Raw genomic sequence first — 6,642 nt, forward strand, 5'->3', positions numbered from 1 at the left:
TTACCCCTAGTATATCCTTTGTAACATCCTCATTTCTGTCATTTTCAATATTTGTTTTTCCTTCTTCATCAGAGTCCATGACACCGTTCTCACTCACTTTGAAAGTGGTCTTAGTTAGACCGCTCCAGACCGCTCCAGAGGAACGGGTCTTGAGGAACGGTTTGCGAGCGTTCACACTCCGAGCAGTTTTTATGGCTCAAACCGCTCCACGAGTCAAAGTGGTCTTGTTGCTATGGCAGCTCAGGTCAGCAGATAAATTTTTTCGCGCGCGGAATCCAAACCGTATGTACCGTACTACATGTTTCGCACCGAAGGTCACTAGCTCCCTTCCGTTCAAAGTACGCTTTCCTGGACCACTTTGAGCATTCTCACTCACCTAAGAACCGCTCCTGAGGAGCGGGTCTTAGTTAGAGCGCTCCAGAGCGCTCCAACGAAGTGAGTGAGAACGGGGTCTAAGTTTCAAGGCCAAATAGTAGTACTTTAGTTTCACATGCAGGCATTCATCCCTGAAGACTCCCGCTATCTCCCTCCACTTGTTCCATGCAGATTTAGCTCTTGCTCTTACTGCTGACTGCGAGCGTCCACCCTTGCTTACTATGGCACCACTGTTCTTGAACCCCTCCACCTGCTTTAGAACTTCTTCATTATAGTCTGTGATGAATTTGCCCTTGTCTTTTTAATGCCACTAACTAGCACTTCTATTTACAATAAATTTCAGGCATTTCTTTTCTAATCCCTGCTGCCAGTGTCAGACATCAAGTTTTTTGATGACTTACATGTTGAATGAATCTATGCAGTGTTATGAAAACTACTGCATACAATCTAAAAGGACCTCTGCCAGGTTCAAGTACTATAACCTTTGCTGCTACAATTAATTGATTTAATTTGAGATTTTATTGCTTTTTGCATTTAAGACTGTACAAGAGATAGAGAGAGAGAGATGTAATTCTTAATGCAACAAATTCATTAAACTAGGATTGTTGAATCATTGAAGATTTTGTTTCATTGATTGAATGACTTTATTAATGATGAAATAATATATATCTAAGTCACATGTAGAGGTTTACCAATTGGTTAATGCAACTTTTATTTTTTCACATATATACCTCTATGTCATGAAATTTGTGCCTTGACAATTTTAACTTGAATTTATATTCTGAAATGAGATATATTTGATCTTGATTTAATATGATCTATTGTTGAGAATGATTCCCTTAAGTTTCTTTCACCTATTTAATCATTAAACTTTATAGATTGTGATTGCAGCTCTCTCTGAAATATGTGTATGTCTAATATTGTTATAATATGTCTAACATATAATATATCTATTAATCATTCCTTTGCATGATGTTGTCTCATAATGCAGAAAACAGGACATTAAAATGATTGATTATACATGAACATCTTGGCTATTTTTTTCTTCCTTCTTGACACCCTTGAAATTAGCTATATGAGAGTCGCTGACATGTAGCTACACGAGATGGGATTACCGTTTTGGCTAGTCCGAACATCGTATAAAGAAACGTTGTATAGTGAAAGGCATGTTTTAACAACAAAAACTAGATGGAGAATTAGGCCGGGTTCCTTCCGTCTGAACATTTAATTGTACAAAGATTGTCCAGTCCATTGACCTCATCAAAACTAGTTTCTTTATATAATGTTGATTATTAGTCTGTACACTCATGAACAGTACATGATTCTTCATACAATGTTGTAAAATATAGGTCCCATATAAATTTCATTCACTCCGAACAGGTTATATGAGAGAGAGAGGGAGAGAGAGGTAGAGGCAGACACAGAGAGTGAGACAGACGTACAGGCAGACAGAGAGAGAGAGAAGAAGGGGGGGGGGGGGGGAGTAATTAACATGAATCTCAGGGTGGCAAAAGATAATATTGATTATCTTTCTCTCCCCTAACCCTGCCCCCATTTGCTTAGTGTGTAGTTTAAAGAAATCTGTAATCTTAATCTTTTAGAGTTTGTTCTCGGGATTTAAAAGTTAGTGATTGTGATCGCGAGGCCATGCTAGCTAGGGGTGTCTATTCATGCTCACAAGTTTGTTAGCCTCTTCACAATAGCTATGTTCACATAAGACCTGCATAGCCTTTGTAGACGTAAACTTTGTTTGCAAAACCTCAAAGTTATAGACAACAATTCAATACCATCGGCAGGGTTCACATGGGACCAAAACAAAAATTATTCAAAAATTAAAAAAAAAAGTTGGGGAAACATTCATTATAACCCCAGGCTGGCGTAATCGCATCTGCACAGCACCTTCCAGTGAGGACCTCTCACTGTTCGAGGTTACCGAGCTAACTGTAAGATTGTTTGTGGTTTATAACGTCAAGTGAATTCAAAGTTTTGTAACCAAAAGTGCGTCTGAACGGTCATTAACTACAAGATAACTTAGCCATGACCTTAACTTAAAGATAATGGACCGTCTAGTAATCTTATCAAATTGAATGCACAAATCCTAAAGTGCCTCTTACAATTTATTTAATTCAACCGTTACAAATAATTGTATTTTAATGATCAAGCCATCATGTTCGTCCTACCTAGCAGCAATTAAAGTATGCAATTCGCATTCTGACCACTGAAACACATGTTATCACAGGGGGAATTAAATGATTTGTAACGAGGCACTCCAACAAAGATTTGTGCATCAAATTTGGATTAAATTACGAAACTGGTCTATTGGTTAGAATAGTTTGTTAGACAGTGGTGGGTGTAGCATGGGAGCACCCATATAGGGGGCACTATTCAGACAAAAAGAAATTTATTCAAAACTTGTATAAAGAAACAAATAAAAGATCTTAGTGTAGCTGTGTAGTGAAGAGAGTATTACAGACTACATGTACATAACAAAATCGTATACAGAAACAAATTTTGGAGAGGTCAATTGACCAGACAGCTAGCCAATCATCAGTGCACGCTCATGATAAGCCCGTCCAGTTTTTATAACTTTTGTATGATACAAAGTTTTTCAAGTATGATTTATCCAGTTTTCGTTCGAAACGATGTTCAAACATGCGTTTCATTATACGTCTCTTTATACAGTGTTCAGACTACAAAAAAAAGTAGCTATAGTATATCACTCTCATGCATTACTCCACAACTGAAACCTACAAGTCTACAGGAAAGTCATGACAAATAACGACAGTAACATTTGGTTTTCCCCAAATCATTTTATTACAAGTAGTCTGGCTTAATCAATGGCCATATAACACATCTGTACAACTGTAATAATCCTCACACAAATCAAAATGCTATTGATTTTACAAATACACAAATAGAATTAAAAACTTACAGACATAGTCTAGCATTGCAGCTACAGGATGAAACAAGGTTGGTGTGGGAAAAAACAAGACGATTTCAATTTCAGATAAAGTTTGAAAGGAAAGTTTCCCCTGCTGATTACGGATAGATATTGCTTTGGTAGGACACCATTCACAGGCCTCCATATGATTAATAATCAAAACAAATATTACCTTTACTCCAATTGATACAACTCATTGCTCTATACATTACAGCCTAGGAGGAACTTATAACAGTCGCAAGCATACCATTCCTAATCCATCCCTTGTGAAGTGGTGGAGCCAAACTCTGCTTGTAAATTCTAGTACATGTACATGAATTTCAGTATTATATGTTACGGTATTAATATTCTAATATTCAGAATGGAAATTGACACAGTGCTGCAAGGATTGGATGCATTTCTCCTACCATTCTGCTTTTCTTCAAATAAATAATAATGCTCCTGTATATTAGTCTGTGATATCTTCTTTTGCATGAAGGTTTTATAAGTACACGTCTTGCATGAGCCGGCTTCTGTGTCCAATATCATAGAATACAGTTTTGTCATGGCAGTAAAGATTAAAGTTTCGGAGCCTATTCTTTTCCAAATTGCTGCTAAGATTAGGAGAAAATGCAACAGGCATTCCCCCGTTTGTTGTCTGTTGGAAAGATTTAAATCATGCTAACTTTAAGTGATTATGTCAGCAGCTTATCTGATAATGTAAACAGGTATCACAGTATTTGCTTTGGAATTAGCATTATCACAGACTTGAAAGAACATGCACTAAAAAGAAATGAACAAAAAAGAAAAGAAAGATAAAAATTTAAAGAAGCTATTTGAATTAAATATCTGCCCCTCCTTCTGTCTATCAGTACCTAAAATAATGATGTTAATGACAAGATGGTGTTCCTTTTTTCTTCATCTTTTAAATGTACTACAGGGTATACCGGGTAAATGTTTTTAAGGAACTGTTCTTTCAGTGGATAGTGGACCAGTTTAATACCAAATCTTTTATAAATGGCTAAGAGCAATTACATCTGTAGTAAAATACACCAATTTCTTGACGTACAGTTATCTTATGACCTGCACACAGATACATTGCTCCACTTTGGCATCAACTGATATTCATATTTAGAATAGATTATAGTCTGATTTGAAAACTGAAAAAGAGCATTATTTCATGTAGTCTTTCGTAAGTATTTAACATGGAAGTAGATCCTCAAATTGCATTATTTGAAAAAAAGTGAAAAGAAACATGGAACAAGAAATGAAGTTCATTTATCAGAAATGGATGATTCCATGTAATCATGTTATGCAGAAATTGATACTTTTTCGAAGCTCCAGTTCCAATATCCCATGTCTGCCTGTCTGTCCATGTGAAATTCATTTTAAAACTCTATGCATATAAATGTAGCTGCTAAATCAAATCCATGATGGCAAATTTACAATTAAATACATACAAAGCGCACATCACTGGATCAAACTCTAAATTTGGGGTTGGTTAACAAATAGTACAGGGTTCTTGCACTTTGCTCTGGTTGAGCATCCGTCCATCCCCCCGTTATACATTTCTCTATAGACCAATACCACACTCCATCTTCCACTTATCTTTGTAATATGTACCTGTACAAACAAGTTTGTACAGAAAGACAAGGGCTAGTTTTTGTAAGTGGTCTTATTCTACAAGCAGATGTCATTCAAAAAAGAACAAAACCATATACTTACATCAACCTGATATTGATATAGGAATAATCATTTCTTTTCAGATATTGTACAAAAAATATATTTACATATATATACACACATGTCTCTACACGACACCCAAGTTTCAAAGTGCAAAGATAGACATGATTTCCAATTTACATTTGTACATGGTTTTACCCATAGATTTACAAATAATTTTTTGTTTTTATTTTTTTGTAGACTATGACTAATATTATATTAAAATGAGATTGGAAAAAGAAAGAAAGAAATAATAATTTTACCAAGACATTAAAAGAAAGAGATGCGATGAAATTGGCAACAATAGTCAAATTTGACTAATAGCCATTATAATACCAAACGAACAACAACAAAAACCTCTCAATACATACAAGCTTGGTTCTTAATAAGACCAGTCACAACAGGTGGGACCAAATACCATCTCTTCTATCTTTCACCCTCATTTCACCTCTGTGAAAAGGGGGTTTACAACAGAAAACATGAGCAATAGGGAAAGTAAGTCATCTGTTGGTTCTAAAAACAATTATGGACTAAATGCAACCATAATCTAGAATTTTACCAAATTAGGAAAAAAAATGTATAACATAATTTTCAATCAAATTTGCCAAGATTTGTTAAATAATTCTAACATGGTTGTAGGGAAACTTTTCATGAAGTCCTTTTCCCCCATTACATGCCGACCATTTGAAGCAAATTGTAAATTCATGTCATTTTCAATTCACTTTCAAACAATGAACGGTCTCTGCTTATTTCAAGTTAAACCTGAAATGATTAAAAGCTTGCAATGGAAATGAGAGTGCCTTAAAGTCCTTCCAGATTGTCATATTTAAACAAAGATCTGCAATTATTCAAAGTCTAACTGAGATGGTCATTTTTATATCAAAAGAATGCATTTCTTAGAAGAAATTTCCCAAGCTCCAAAGAGCAACAGCACCACTCATCTAGTTATACAGATGTATTCCACATTCCTTAACAACTGGTATGTAGAAATGAGATTGATAGCTACAGAACCCAGTACTATGTCTAAATCCCTTTAACATTTACATCAAGTGAAGCATACTTTTTAACAGTAAAAAACACACAAAAAAATTTGATTTTATTAAATATGAATGGTCATATTGGAAATCCAGTTCCTTATTGAGAAAGTTTGAACTTTGTTGGTCAGCTCTGTCAGTTCTACCTACCACAGAGACCACAAATACTATCTTTGCTCAATTTTGAATACATTGTTAAAATTGACACAAAAGACCATCCAGAAGCAACATCCAGAATACTTGTTTCAAGAACGCATTTTTCATTTCAGAGAAAAAAGCATGTGGTAAAATCATCCCAAATTAAATAAACGGTTGCTCAGTTGAATACCCTATTAATTACTTGGGAAGTAATTCTATTTCCCGGCTTAGACCATATCTTATTCAGGGAGAGATATAGTAAGGTACCGGGTATGTTTTGAATGGAGCTCACTTTGATCCCACTTGTCCCTCCTCATGGTCACAGAGTGTTAAGGGGAGAGTAGCCTGACGAGACTACATGTCTTTCCCGTGGCCTGACTTGGGACCAATTGGGTACAATACGACTCCAGACGACACGACCGCAGCAATCACGCGCGGTCTGTTTCGCGAACG

This window comes from Strongylocentrotus purpuratus, unplaced genomic scaffold (assembly GCF_000002235.5).
Source record: "Strongylocentrotus purpuratus isolate Spur 01 unplaced genomic scaffold, Spur_5.0 spur5_scaffold_6, whole genome shotgun sequence".
In the NCBI taxonomy this organism is placed as follows: Eukaryota; Metazoa; Echinodermata; class Echinoidea; order Camarodonta; family Strongylocentrotidae; genus Strongylocentrotus; species Strongylocentrotus purpuratus.